This window comes from Lynx rufus, unplaced genomic scaffold (genome assembly GCF_022079265.1).
Source record: "Lynx rufus isolate CCGP_SWC_20201006 ecotype Redwood Valley unplaced genomic scaffold, mLynRuf1.p SCAF_25, whole genome shotgun sequence".
NCBI classification, from domain to species: Eukaryota; Metazoa; Chordata; class Mammalia; order Carnivora; family Felidae; genus Lynx; species Lynx rufus.
In genome coordinates, this window is record NW_025814840.1 from 19,493,944 (window position 1) to 19,507,171 (window position 13,228).

At 73.9% G+C, this 13,228-nt stretch overlaps 10 non-coding genes across 10 annotated transcripts; all 10 read left to right on the top strand.

The window, feature by feature from the left end:
* The first annotated feature begins 962 nt into the window (after positions 1–962).
* Positions 963–1,081, top strand: LOC124518851 (5S ribosomal RNA). Its single transcript, XR_006963873.1, has one exon. It is a non-coding gene; the product is annotated as a 5S ribosomal RNA (ribosomal RNA).
* Positions 1,082–2,232: 1,151 nt separating this feature from the next.
* On the top strand, positions 2,233–2,351 carry LOC124518852 (5S ribosomal RNA). Its single transcript, XR_006963874.1, has one exon. It is a non-coding gene; the product is annotated as a 5S ribosomal RNA (ribosomal RNA).
* Positions 2,352–3,503: 1,152 nt separating this feature from the next.
* Positions 3,504–3,622, top strand: LOC124518853 (5S ribosomal RNA). Its single transcript, XR_006963875.1, has one exon. It is a non-coding gene; the product is annotated as a 5S ribosomal RNA (ribosomal RNA).
* Positions 3,623–4,770: 1,148 nt separating this feature from the next.
* Positions 4,771–4,889, top strand: LOC124518855 (5S ribosomal RNA). The gene has a single exon (XR_006963877.1). It is a non-coding gene; the product is annotated as a 5S ribosomal RNA (ribosomal RNA).
* A 1,151-nt stretch (positions 4,890–6,040) lies between these two features.
* Positions 6,041–6,159, top strand: LOC124518856 (5S ribosomal RNA). Its single transcript, XR_006963878.1, has one exon. It is a non-coding gene; the product is annotated as a 5S ribosomal RNA (ribosomal RNA).
* Positions 6,160–7,307: 1,148 nt separating this feature from the next.
* Positions 7,308–7,426, top strand: LOC124518857 (5S ribosomal RNA). Its single transcript, XR_006963879.1, has one exon. It is a non-coding gene; the product is annotated as a 5S ribosomal RNA (ribosomal RNA).
* Positions 7,427–8,572: 1,146 nt separating this feature from the next.
* On the top strand, positions 8,573–8,691 carry LOC124518858 (5S ribosomal RNA). The gene has a single exon (XR_006963880.1). It is a non-coding gene; the product is annotated as a 5S ribosomal RNA (ribosomal RNA).
* Positions 8,692–9,840: 1,149 nt separating this feature from the next.
* LOC124518890 (5S ribosomal RNA) lies at positions 9,841–9,958 on the top strand. The gene has a single exon (XR_006963911.1). It is a non-coding gene; the product is annotated as a 5S ribosomal RNA (ribosomal RNA).
* A 1,148-nt stretch (positions 9,959–11,106) lies between these two features.
* LOC124518859 (5S ribosomal RNA) lies at positions 11,107–11,225 on the top strand. The gene has a single exon (XR_006963881.1). It is a non-coding gene; the product is annotated as a 5S ribosomal RNA (ribosomal RNA).
* Positions 11,226–12,369: 1,144 nt separating this feature from the next.
* On the top strand, positions 12,370–12,488 carry LOC124518860 (5S ribosomal RNA). The gene has a single exon (XR_006963882.1). It is a non-coding gene; the product is annotated as a 5S ribosomal RNA (ribosomal RNA).
* Positions 12,489–13,228: the final 740 nt, after the last annotated feature.

Below are 13,228 nucleotides of genomic sequence, written 5' to 3' on the forward strand. Positions count from 1 at the left end.
GGGCCTGGCCTAGTCTGGCCCCGCCCCGCCCCGCCCCGCCCCCCCCAGCCCCCCGAGCCCGCACACCCCACGGTACTTCACAAGGCGTCCGCTCGCCGCTCCCCGCTCCCCGCCCCACGCTAAATCCCACTGCACCGGCTGGAAGCCACGCCCCAGCTTTGCACCTTTCCTGCCACTGCACCCGCACGCACGGAGGGGTGGGGGGGTGCGGGGAGGGCGGGACCGGGGGCTGGCGCCTGGGGACTGGAGGGTGGGGGGTGGGTGGGTGGGTGGATCCAAGAACCCAGGAGCGGGCGGGAGGGCGGGGCAGCGAGACCCCACACTCGGCCTCCGCCACAGGCCTGGGCTCCCTGGGTCCCGGACCTCTTCCCTCCCTCGAGCCCTCATCCCCAGGGCCCCCGGCGTTGCGCGAGGCCCAGCCAGGGCAGCGGGCTCGGGCTGGTGATGTTCTCTGGGGGCGCTGGGGCCTCGGGGGTGGCTTTGCCCCAGGTGGGGCGGACGGGAGGGAAAGGCGGGGTCGGGGGGGCGGCTGGCTGCGCTCGCCCTGGGACTGGGGCGGAGGCGCTGAGAACCCGGCGGGGGGCGGGGGGGGGGGGGGCCCAGATGGCACGTCCGGCCGGATGCCCCACGCTCGCTTCCACCCTCTTCCCAGTGAGCGGCCCGACGTGGTGCGGTGCGGTGCGGGATGGAAGCGGAGGCGGGCGTGGGGCCAAGCCGGGAGCAGCCTGCAAGAGTCCCGGGATCGGTGAAGGCCGGGGCTTGCGCCACAGCGCCTTGCCAGGGTCCTCTTGCGCCGCCTCCGCCACCCGCCCGGGGCCCGCGGCGGAGGGCGGCGGCGGCCAGGCGGCAGGCAGGCAGGCAGGCAGGCAGGCAGGCAGGCGCGTGCATGGGTGAAGCGCGGCACCCGCTGGGCTTGGGACGCGTGGAGCAGGCTCTTGAGGCGCCCAGCGGCTGCCGCCGGCGTCTACGGCCATACCACCCTGAACGCGCCCGATCTCGTCTGATCTCGGAAGCTAAGCAGGGTCGGGCCTGGTTAGTACTTGGATGGGAGACCGCCTGGGAATACCGGGTGCTGTAGGCTTTTGCTTTTTGCTTTTGCCTTTTGCCTTTTGCCTTTTGCCTCTGGCCTCCTTGACCTCTCCTTTGGCGCCCGCCGCCCCTCCCCCCTCCCTCCGTGTGTCCCTCTCTCCCCGGGGAGCGCGACTCCTGGGGCCAAACACACCCCGGCCACTGCTCCCTCAGCCCCTCCCGGGCCGGCAAAGCGGTCGGGCCTGGCCTAGTCTGGCCCCGCCCCGCCCCGCCCCGCCCCCCCCAGCCCCCCGAGCCCGCACACCCCACGGTACTTCACAAGGCGTCCGCTCGCCGCTCCCCGCTCCCCGCCCCACGCTAAATCCCACTGCACCGGCTGGAAGCCACGCCCCAGCTTTGCACCTTTCCTGCCACTGCACCCGCACGCACGGAGGGGTGGGGGGGTGCGGGGAGGGCGGGACCGGGGGCTGGCGCCTGGGGACTGGAGGGTGGGGGGTGGGTGGGTGGGTGGATCCAAGAACCCAGGAGCGGGCGGGAGGGCGGGGCAGCGAGACCCCACACTCGGCCTCCGCCACAGGCCTGGGCTCCCTGGGTCCCGGACCTCTTCCCTCCCTCGAGCCCTCATCCCCAGGGCCCCCGGCGTTGCGCGAGGCCCAGCCAGGGCAGCGGGCTCGGGCTGGTGATGTTCTCTGGGGGCGCTGGGGCCTCGGGGGTGGCTTTGCCCCAGGTGGGGCGGACGGGAGGGAAAGGCGGGGTCGGGGGGGCGGCTGGCTGCGCTCGCCCTGGGACTGGGGCGGAGGCGCTGAGAACCCGGCGGGGGGCGGGGGGGGGGGGGCCCAGATGGCACGTCCGGCCGGATGCCCCACGCTCGCTTCCACCCTCTTCCCAGTGAGCGGCCCGACGTGGTGCGGTGCGGTGCGGGATGGAAGCGGAGGCGGGCGTGGGGCCAAGCCGGGAGCAGCCTGCAAGAGTCCCGGGATCGGTGAAGGCCGGGGCTTGCGCCACAGCGCCTTGCCAGGGTCCTCTTGCGCCGCCTCCGCCACCCGCCCGGGGCCCGCGGCGGAGGGCGGCGGCGGCCAGGCGGCAGGCAGGCAGGCAGGCAGGCAGGCAGGCAGGCAGGCGCGTGCATGGGTGAAGCGCGGCACCCGCTGGGCTTGGGACGCGTGGAGCAGGCTCTTGAGGCGCCCAGCGGCTGCCGCCGGCGTCTACGGCCATACCACCCTGAACGCGCCCGATCTCGTCTGATCTCGGAAGCTAAGCAGGGTCGGGCCTGGTTAGTACTTGGATGGGAGACCGCCTGGGAATACCGGGTGCTGTAGGCTTTTGCTTTTTGCTTTTGCCTTTTGCCTTTTGCCTTTTGCCTCTGGCCTCCTTGACCTCTCCTTTGGCGCCCGCCGCCCCTCCCCCCTCCCTCCGTGTGTCCCTCTCTCCCCGGGGAGCGCGACTCCTGGGGCCAAACACACCCCGGCCACTGCTCCCTCAGCCCCTCCCGGGCCGGCAAAGCGGTCGGGCCTGGCCTAGTCTGGCCCCGCCCCGCCCCGCCCCGCCCCCCCCAGCCCCCCGAGCCCGCACACCCCACGGTACTTCACAAGGCGTCCGCTCGCCGCTCCCCGCTCCCCGCCCCACGCTAAATCCCACTGCACCGGCTGGAAGCCACGCCCCAGCTTTGCACCTTTCCTGCCACTGCACCCGCACGCACGGAGGGGTGGGGGGGTGCGGGGAGGGCGGGACCGGGGGCTGGCGCCTGGGGACTGGAGGGTGGGGGGTGGGTGGGTGGGTGGATCCAAGAACCCAGGAGCGGGCGGGAGGGCGGGGCAGCGAGACCCCACACTCGGCCTCCGCCACAGGCCTGGGCTCCCTGGGTCCCGGACCTCTTCCCTCCCTCGAGCCCTCATCCCCAGGGCCCCCGGCGTTGCGCGAGGCCCAGCCAGGGCAGCGGGCTCGGGCTGGTGATGTTCTCTGGGGGCGCTGGGGCCTCGGGGGTGGCTTTGCCCCAGGTGGGGCGGACGGGAGGGAAAGGCGGGGTCGGGGGGGCGGCTGGCTGCGCTCGCCCTGGGACTGGGGCGGAGGCGCTGAGAACCCGGCGGGGGGCGGGGGGGGGGGGGGCCCAGATGGCACGTCCGGCCGGATGCCCCACGCTCGCTTCCACCCTCTTCCCAGTGAGCGGCCCGACGTGGTGCGGTGCGGTGCGGGATGGAAGCGGAGGCGGGCGTGGGGCCAAGCCGGGAGCAGCCTGCAAGAGTCCCGGGATCGGTGAAGGCCGGGGCTTGCGCCACAGCGCCTTGCCAGGGTCCTCTTGCGCCGCCTCCGCCACCCGCCCGGGGCCCGCGGCGGAGGGCGGCGGCGGCCAGGCGGCAGGCAGGCAGGCAGGCAGGCAGGCAGGCAGGCAGGCGCGTGCATGGGTGAAGCGCGGCACCCGCTGGGCTTGGGACGCGTGGAGCAGGCTCTTGAGGCGCCCAGCGGCTGCCGCCGGCGTCTACGGCCATACCACCCTGAACGCGCCCGATCTCGTCTGATCTCGGAAGCTAAGCAGGGTCGGGCCTGGTTAGTACTTGGATGGGAGACCGCCTGGGAATACCGGGTGCTGTAGGCTTTTGCTTTTTGCTTTTGCCTTTTGCCTTTTGCCTTTTGCCTCTGGCCTCCTTGACCTCTCCTTTGGCGCCCGCCGCCCCTCCCCCCTCCCTCCGTGTGTCCCTCTCTCCCCGGGGAGCGCGACTCCTGGGGCCAAACACACCCCGGCCACTGCTCCCTCAGCCCCTCCCGGGCCGGCAAAGCGGTCGGGCCTGGCCTAGTCTGGCCCCGCCCCGCCCCGCCCCGCCCCCCCCAGCCCCCCGAGCCCGCACACCCCACGGTACTTCACAAGGCGTCCGCTCGCCGCTCCCCGCTCCCCGCCCCACGCTAAATCCCACTGCACCGGCTGGAAGCCACGCCCCAGCTTTGCACCTTTCCTGCCACTGCACCCGCACGCACGGAGGGGTGGGGGGGTGCGGGGAGGGCGGGACCGGGGGCTGGCGCCTGGGGACTGGAGGGTGGGGGGTGGGTGGGTGGGTGGATCCAAGAACCCAGGAGCGGGCGGGAGGGCGGGGCAGCGAGACCCCACACTCGGCCTCCGCCACAGGCCTGGGCTCCCTGGGTCCCGGACCTCTTCCCTCCCTCGAGCCCTCATCCCCAGGGCCCCCGGCGTTGCGCGAGGCCCAGCCAGGGCAGCGGGCTCGGGCTGGTGATGTTCTCTGGGGGCGCTGGGGCCTCGGGGGTGGCTTTGCCCCAGGTGGGGCGGACGGGAGGGAAAGGCGGGGTCGGGGGGGCGGCTGGCTGCGCTCGCCCTGGGACTGGGGCGGAGGCGCTGAGAACCCGGCGGGGGGCGGGGGGGGGGGGGGCCCAGATGGCACGTCCGGCCGGATGCCCCACGCTCGCTTCCACCCTCTTCCCAGTGAGCGGCCCGACGTGGTGCGGTGCGGTGCGGGATGGAAGCGGAGGCGGGCGTGGGGCCAAGCCGGGAGCAGCCTGCAAGAGTCCCGGGATCGGTGAAGGCCGGGGCTTGCGCCACAGCGCCTTGCCAGGGTCCTCTTGCGCCGCCTCCGCCACCCGCCCGGGGCCCGCGGCGGAGGGCGGCGGCGGCCAGGCGGCAGGCAGGCAGGCAGGCAGGCAGGCAGGCAGGCGCGTGCATGGGTGAAGCGCGGCACCCGCTGGGCTTGGGACGCGTGGAGCAGGCTCTTGAGGCGCCCAGCGGCTGCCGCCGGCGTCTACGGCCATACCACCCTGAACGCGCCCGATCTCGTCTGATCTCGGAAGCTAAGCAGGGTCGGGCCTGGTTAGTACTTGGATGGGAGACCGCCTGGGAATACCGGGTGCTGTAGGCTTTTGCTTTTTGCTTTTGCCTTTTGCCTTTTGCCTTTTGCCTCTGGCCTCCTTGACCTCTCCTTTGGCGCCCGCCGCCCCTCCCCCCTCCCTCCGTGTGTCCCTCTCTCCCCGGGGAGCGCGACTCCTGGGGCCAAACACACCCCGGCCACTGCTCCCTCAGCCCCTCCCGGGCCGGCAAAGCGGTCGGGCCTGGCCTAGTCTGGCCCCGCCCCGCCCCGCCCCGCCCCCCCCAGCCCCCCGAGCCCGCACACCCCACGGTACTTCACAAGGCGTCCGCTCGCCGCTCCCCGCTCCCCGCCCCACGCTAAATCCCACTGCACCGGCTGGAAGCCACGCCCCAGCTTTGCACCTTTCCTGCCACTGCACCCGCACGCACGGAGGGGTGGGGGGGTGCGGGGAGGGCGGGACCGGGGGCTGGCGCCTGGGGACTGGAGGGTGGGGGGTGGGTGGGTGGGTGGATCCAAGAACCCAGGAGCGGGCGGGAGGGCGGGGCAGCGAGACCCCACACTCGGCCTCCGCCACAGGCCTGGGCTCCCTGGGTCCCGGACCTCTTCCCTCCCTCGAGCCCTCATCCCCAGGGCCCCCGGCGTTGCGCGAGGCCCAGCCAGGGCAGCGGGCTCGGGCTGGTGATGTTCTCTGGGGGCGCTGGGGCCTCGGGGGTGGCTTTGCCCCAGGTGGGGCGGACGGGAGGGAAAGGCGGGGTCGGGGGGGCGGCTGGCTGCGCTCGCCCTGGGACTGGGGCGGAGGCGCTGAGAACCCGGCGGGGGGCGGGGGGGGGGGGGCCCAGATGGCACGTCCGGCCGGATGCCCCACGCTCGCTTCCACCCTCTTCCCAGTGAGCGGCCCGACGTGGTGCGGTGCGGTGCGGGATGGAAGCGGAGGCGGGCGTGGGGCCAAGCCGGGAGCAGCCTGCAAGAGTCCCGGGATCGGTGAAGGCCGGGGCTTGCGCCACAGCGCCTTGCCAGGGTCCTCTTGCGCCGCCTCCGCCACCTGCCCGGGGCCCGCGGCGGAGGGCGGCGGCGGCCAGGCGGCAGGCAGGCAGGCAGGCAGGCAGGCAGGCAGGCAGGCGCGTGCATGGGTGAAGCGCGGCACCCGCTGGGCTTGGGACGCGTGGAGCAGGCTCTTGAGGCGCCCAGCGGCTGCCGCCGGCGTCTACGGCCATACCACCCTGAACGCGCCCGATCTCGTCTGATCTCGGAAGCTAAGCAGGGTCGGGCCTGGTTAGTACTTGGATGGGAGACCGCCTGGGAATACCGGGTGCTGTAGGCTTTTGCTTTTTGCTTTTGCCTTTTGCCTTTTGCCTTTTGCCTCTGGCCTCCTTGACCTCTCCTTTGGCGCCCGCCGCCCCTCCCCCCTCCCTCCGTGTGTCCCTCTCTCCCCGGGGAGCGCGACTCCTGGGGCCAAACACACCCCGGCCACTGCTCCCTCAGCCCCTCCCGGGCCGGCAAAGCGGTCGGGCCTGGCCTAGTCTGGCCCCGCCCCGCCCCGCCCCGCCCCCCCCAGCCCCCCGAGCCCGCACACCCCACGGTACTTCACAAGGCGTCCGCTCGCCGCTCCCCGCTCCCCGCCCCACGCTAAATCCCACTGCACCGGCTGGAAGCCACGCCCCAGCTTTGCACCTTTCCTGCCACTGCACCCGCACGCACGGAGGGGTGGGGGGGTGCGGGGAGGGCGGGACCGGGGGCTGGCGCCTGGGGACTGGAGGGTGGGGGGTGGGTGGGTGGGTGGATCCAAGAACCCAGGAGCGGGCGGGAGGGCGGGGCAGCGAGACCCCACACTCGGCCTCCGCCACAGGCCTGGGCTCCCTGGGTCCCGGACCTCTTCCCTCCCTCGAGCCCTCATCCCCAGGGCCCCCGGCGTTGCGCGAGGCCCAGCCAGGGCAGCGGGCTCGGGCTGGTGATGTTCTCTGGGGGCGCTGGGGCCTCGGGGGTGGCTTTGCCCCAGGTGGGGCGGACGGGAGGGAAAGGCGGGGTCGGGGGGGCGGCTGGCTGCGCTCGCCCTGGGACTGGGGCGGAGGCGCTGAGAACCCGGCGGGGGGCGGGGGGGGGGGGGGCCCAGATGGCACGTCCGGCCGGATGCCCCACGCTCGCTTCCACCCTCTTCCCAGTGAGCGGCCCGACGTGGTGCGGTGCGGTGCGGGATGGAAGCGGAGGCGGGCGTGGGGCCAAGCCGGGAGCAGCCTGCAAGAGTCCCGGGATCGGTGAAGGCCGGGGCTTGCGCCACAGCGCCTTGCCAGGGTCCTCTTGCGCCGCCTCCGCCACCCGCCCGGGGCCCGCGGCGGAGGGCGGCGGCGGCCAGGCGGCAGGCAGGCAGGCAGGCAGGCAGGCAGGCAGGCGCGTGCATGGGTGAAGCGCGGCACCCGCTGGGCTTGGGACGCGTGGAGCAGGCTCTTGAGGCGCCCAGCGGCTGCCGCCGGCGTCTACGGCCATACCACCCTGAACGCGCCCGATCTCGTCTGATCTCGGAAGCTAAGCAGGGTCGGGCCTGGTTAGTACTTGGATGGGAGACCGCCTGGGAATACCGGGTGCTGTAGGCTTTTGCTTTTTGCTTTTGCCTTTTGCCTTTTGCCTTTTGCCTCTGGCCTCCTTGACCTCTCCTTTGGCGCCCGCCGCCCCTCCCCCCTCCCTCCGTGTGTCCCTCTCTCCCCGGGGAGCGCGACTCCTGGGGCCAAACACACCCCGGCCACTGCTCCCTCAGCCCCTCCCGGGCCGGCAAAGCGGTCGGGCCTGGCCTAGTCTGGCCCCGCCCCGCCCCGCCCCGCCCCCCCCAGCCCCCCGAGCCCGCACACCCCACGGTACTTCACAAGGCGTCCGCTCGCCGCTCCCCGCTCCCCGCCCCACGCTAAATCCCACTGCACCGGCTGGAAGCCACGCCCCAGCTTTGCACCTTTCCTGCCACTGCACCCGCACGCACGGAGGGGTGGGGGGGTGCGGGGAGGGCGGGACCGGGGGCTGGCGCCTGGGGACTGGAGGGTGGGGGGTGGGTGGGTGGGTGGATCCAAGAACCCAGGAGCGGGCGGGAGGGCGGGGCAGCGAGACCCCACACTCGGCCTCCGCCACAGGCCTGGGCTCCCTGGGTCCCGGACCTCTTCCCTCCCTCGAGCCCTCATCCCCAGGGCCCCCGGCGTTGCGCGAGGCCCAGCCAGGGCAGCGGGCTCGGGCTGGTGATGTTCTCTGGGGGCGCTGGGGCCTCGGGGGTGGCTTTGCCCCAGGTGGGGCGGACGGGAGGGAAAGGCGGGGTCGGGGGGGCGGCTGGCTGCGCTCGCCCTGGGACTGGGGCGGAGGCGCTGAGAACCCGGCGGGGGGCGGGGGGGGGGGGCCCAGATGGCACGTCCGGCCGGATGCCCCACGCTCGCTTCCTCCCTCTTCCCAGTGAGCGGCCCGACGTGGTGCGGTGCGGTGCGGGATGGAAGCGGAGGCGGGCGTGGGGCCAAGCCGGGAGCAGCCTGCAAGAGTCCCGGGATCGGTGAAGGCCGGGGCTTGCGCCACAGCGCCTTGCCAGGGTCCTCTTGCGCCGCCTCCGCCACCCGCCCGGGGCCCGCGGCGGAGGGCGGCGGCGGCCAGGCGGCAGGCAGGCAGGCAGGCAGGCAGGCAGGCAGGCGCGTGCATGGGTGAAGCGCGGCACCCGCTGGGCTTGGGACGCGTGGAGCAGGCTCTTGAGGCGCCCAGCGGCTGCCGCCGGCGTCTACGGCCATACCACCCTGAACGCGCCCGATCTCGTCTGATCTCGGAAGCTAAGCAGGGTCGGGCCTGGTTAGTACTTGGATGGGAGACCGCCTGGGAATACCGGGTGCTGTAGGCTTTTGCTTTTTGCTTTTGCCTTTTGCCTTTTGCCTTTTGCCTCTGGCCTCCTTGACCTCTCCTTTGGCGCCCGCCGCCCCTCCCCCCTCCCTCCGTGTGTCCCTCTCTCCCCGGGGAGCGCGACTCCTGGGGCCAAACACACCCCGGCCACTGCTCCCTCAGCCCCTCCCGGGCCGGCAAAGCGGTCGGGCCTGGCCTAGTCTGGCCCCGCCCCGCCCCGCCCCGCCCCCCCCAGCCCCCCGAGCCCGCACACCCCACGGTACTTCACAAGGCGTCCGCTCGCCGCTCCCCGCTCCCCGCCCCACGCTAAATCCCACTGCACCGGCTGGAAGCCACGCCCCAGCTTTGCACCTTTCCTGCCACTGCACCCGCACGCACGGAGGGGTGGGGGGGTGCGGGGAGGGCGGGACCGGGGGCTGGCGCCTGGGGACTGGAGGGTGGGGGGTGGGTGGGTGGGTGGATCCAAGAACCCAGGAGCGGGCGGGAGGGCGGGGCAGCGAGACCCCACACTCGGCCTCCGCCACAGGCCTGGGCTCCCTGGGTCCCGGACCTCTTCCCTCCCTCGAGCCCTCATCCCCAGGGCCCCCGGCGTTGCGCGAGGCCCAGCCAGGGCAGCGGGCTCGGGCTGGTGATGTTCTCTGGGGGCGCTGGGGCCTCGGGGGTGGCTTTGCCCCAGGTGGGGCGGACGGGAGGGAAAGGCGGGGTCGGGGGGGCGGCTGGCTGCGCTCGCCCTGGGACTGGGGCGGAGGCGCTGAGAACCCGGCGGGGGGCGGGGGGGGGGGGGGGCCCAGATGGCACGTCCGGCCGGATGCCCCACGCTCGCTTCCACCCTCTTCCCAGTGAGCGGCCCGACGTGGTGCGGTGCGGTGCGGGATGGAAGCGGAGGCGGGCGTGGGGCCAAGCCGGGAGCAGCCTGCAAGAGTCCCGGGATCGGTGAAGGCCGGGGCTTGCGCCACAGCGCCTTGCCAGGGTCCTCTTGCGCCGCCTCCGCCACCCGCCCGGGGCCCGCGGCGGAGGGCGGCGGCGGCCAGGCGGCAGGCAGGCAGGCAGGCAGGCAGGCAGGCAGGCGCGTGCATGGGTGAAGCGCGGCACCCGCTGGGCTTGGGACGCGTGGAGCAGGCTCTTGAGGCGCCCAGCGGCTGCCGCCGGCGTCTACGGCCATACCACCTGAACGCGCCCGATCTCGTCTGATCTCGGAAGCTAAGCAGGGTCGGGCCTGGTTAGTACTTGGATGGGAGACCGCCTGGGAATACCGGGTGCTGTAGGCTTTTGCTTTTTGCTTTTGCCTTTTGCCTTTTGCCTTTTGCCTCTGGCCTCCTTGACCTCTCCTTTGGCGCCCGCCGCCCCTCCCCCCTCCCTCCGTGTGTCCCTCTCTCCCCGGGGAGCGCGACTCCTGGGGCCAAACACACCCCGGCCACTGCTCCCTCAGCCCCTCCCGGGCCGGCAAAGCGGTCGGGGCCTGGCCTAGTCTGGCCCCGCCCCGCCCCGCCCCGCCCCCCCCAGCCCCCCCGAGCCCACACCCCACGGTACTTCACAAGGCGTCCGCTCGCCGCTCCCCGCTCCCCGCCCCACGCTAAATCCCACTGCACCGGCTGGAAGCCACGCCCCAGCTTTGCACCTTTCCTGCCACTGCACCCGCACGCACGGAGGGGTGGGGGGGTGCGGGGAGGGCGGGACCGGGGGCTGGCGCCTGGGGACTGGAGGGTGGGGGGTGGGTGGGTGGGTGGATCCAAGAACCCAGGAGCGGGCGGGAGGGCGGGGCAGCGAGACCCCACACTCGGCCTCCGCCACAGGCCTGGGCTCCCTGGGTCCCGGACCTCTTCCCTCCCTCGAGCCCTCATCCCCAGGGCCCCCGGCGTTGCGCGAGGCCCAGCCAGGGCAGCGGGCTCGGGCTGGTGATGTTCTCTGGGGGCGCTGGGGCCTCGGGGGTGGCTTTGCCCCAGGTGGGGCGGACGGGAGGGAAAGGCGGGGTCGGGGGGGCGGCTGGCTGCGCTCGCCCTGGGACTGGGGCGGAGGCGCTGAGAACCCGGCGGGGGGCGGGGGGGGGGGGGGCCCAGATGGCACGTCCGGCCGGATGCCCCACGCTCGCTTCCACCCTCTTCCCAGTGAGCGGCCCGACGTGGTGCGGTGCGGTGCGGGATGGAAGCGGAGGCGGGCGTGGGGCCAAGCCGGGAGCAGCCTGCAAGAGTCCCGGGATCGGTGAAGGCCGGGGCTTGCGCCACAGCGCCTTGCCAGGGTCCTCTTGCGCCGCCTCCGCCACCCGCCCGGGGCCCGCGGCGGAGGGCGGCGGCGGCCAGGCGGCAGGCAGGCAGGCAGGCAGGCAGGCAGGCAGGCGCGTGCATGGGTGAAGCGCGGCACCCGCTGGGCTTGGGACGCGTGGAGCAGGCTCTTGAGGCGCCCAGCGGCTGCCGCCGGCGTCTACGGCCATACCACCCTGAACGCGCCCGATCTCGTCTGATCTCGGAAGCTAAGCAGGGTCGGGCCTGGTTAGTACTTGGATGGGAGACCGCCTGGGAATACCGGGTGCTGTAGGCTTTTGCTTTTTGCTTTTGCCTTTTGCCTTTTGCCTTTTGCCTCTGGCCTCCTTGACCTCTCCTTTGGCGCCCGCCGCCCCTCCCCCCTCCCTCCGTGTGTCCCTCTCTCCCCGGGGAGCGCGACTCCTGGGGCCAAACACACCCCGGCCACTGCTCCCTCAGCCCCTCCCGGGCCGGCAAAGCGGTCGGGCCTGGCCTAGTCTGGCCCCGCCCCGCCCCGCCCCCCCCAGCCCCCCGAGCCCGCACACCCCACGGTACTTCACAAGGCGTCCGCTCGCCGCTCCCCGCTCCCCGCCCCACGCTAAATCCCACTGCACCGGCTGGAAGCCACGCCCCAGCTTTGCACCTTTCCTGCCACTGCACCCGCACGCACGGAGGGGTGGGGGGGTGCGGGGAGGGCGGGACCGGGGGCTGGCGCCTGGGGACTGGAGGGTGGGGGGTGGGTGGGTGGGTGGATCCAAGAACCCAGGAGCGGGCGGGAGGGCGGGGCAGCGAGACCCCACACTCGGCCTCCGCCACAGGCCTGGGCTCCCTGGGTCCCGGACCTCTTCCCTCCCTCGAGCCCTCATCCCCAGGGCCCCCGGCGTTGCGCGAGGCCCAGCCAGGGCAGCGGGCTCGGGCTGGTGATGTTCTCTGGGGGCGCTGGGGCCTCGGGGGTGGCTTTGCCCCAGGTGGGGCGGACGGGAGGGAAAGGCGGGGTCGGGGGGGCGGCTGGCTGCGCTCGCCCTGGGACTGGGGCGGAGGCGCTGAGAACCCGGCGGGGGGCGGGGGGGGGGGGGGGCCCAGATGGCACGTCCGGCCGGATGCCCCACGCTCGCTTCCACCCTCTTCCCAGTGAGCGGCCCGACGTGGTGCGGTGCGGTGCGGGATGGAAGCGGAGGCGGGCGTGGGGCCAAGCCGGGAGCAGCCTGCAAGAGTCCCGGGATCGGTGAAGGCCGGGGCTTGCGCCACAGCGCCTTGCCAGGGTCCTCTTGCGCCGCCTCCGCCACCCGCCCGGGGCCCGCGGCGGAGGGCGGCGGCGGCCAGGCGGCAGGCAGGCAGGCAGGCAGGCAGGCAGGCAGGCGCGTGCATGGGTGAAGCGCGGCACCCGCTGGGCTTGGGACGCGTGGAGCAGGCTCTTGAGGCGCCCAGCGGCTGCCGCCGGCGTCTACGGCCATACCACCCTGAACGCGCCCGATCTCGTCTGATCTCGGAAGCTAAGCAGGGTCGGGCCTGGTTAGTACTTGGATGGGAGACCGCCTGGGAATACCGGGTGCTGTAGGCTTTTGCTTTTTGCTTTTGCCTTTTGCCTTTTGCCTTTTGCCTCTGGCCTCCTTGACCTCTCCTTTGGCGCCCGCCGCCCCTCCCCCCTCCCTCCGTGTGTCCCTCTCTCCCCGGGGAGCGCGACTCCTGGGGCCAAACACACCCCGGCCACTGCTCCCTCAGCCCCTCCCGGGCCGGCAAAGCGGTCGGGCCTGGCCTAGTCTGGCCCCGCCCCGCCCCGCCCCGCCCCCCCCAGCCCCCCGAGCCCGCACACCCCACGGTACTTCACAAGGCGTCCGCTCGCCGCTCCCCGCTCCCCGCCCCACGCTAAATCCCACTGCACCGGCTGGAAGCCACGCCCCAGCTTTGCACCTTTCCTGCCACTGCACCCGCACGCACGGAGGGGTGGGGGGGTGCGGGGAGGGCGGGACCGGGGGCTGGCGCCTGGGGACTGGAGGGTGGGGGGTGGGTGGGTGGGTGGATCCAAGAACCCAGGAGCGGGCGGGAGGGCGGGGCAGCGAGACCCCACACTCGGCCTCCGCCACAGGCCTGGGCTCCCTGGGTCCCGGACCTCTTCCCTCCCTCGAGCCCTCATCCCCAGGGCCCCCGGCGTTGCGCGAGGCCCAGCCAGGGCAGCGGGCTCGGGCTGGTGATGTTCTCTGGGGGCGCTGGGGCCTCGGGGGTGGCTTTGCCCCAGGTGGGGCGGACGGGAGGGAAAGGCGGGGTCGGGGGGGCGGCTGGCTGCGCTCGCCCTGGGACTGG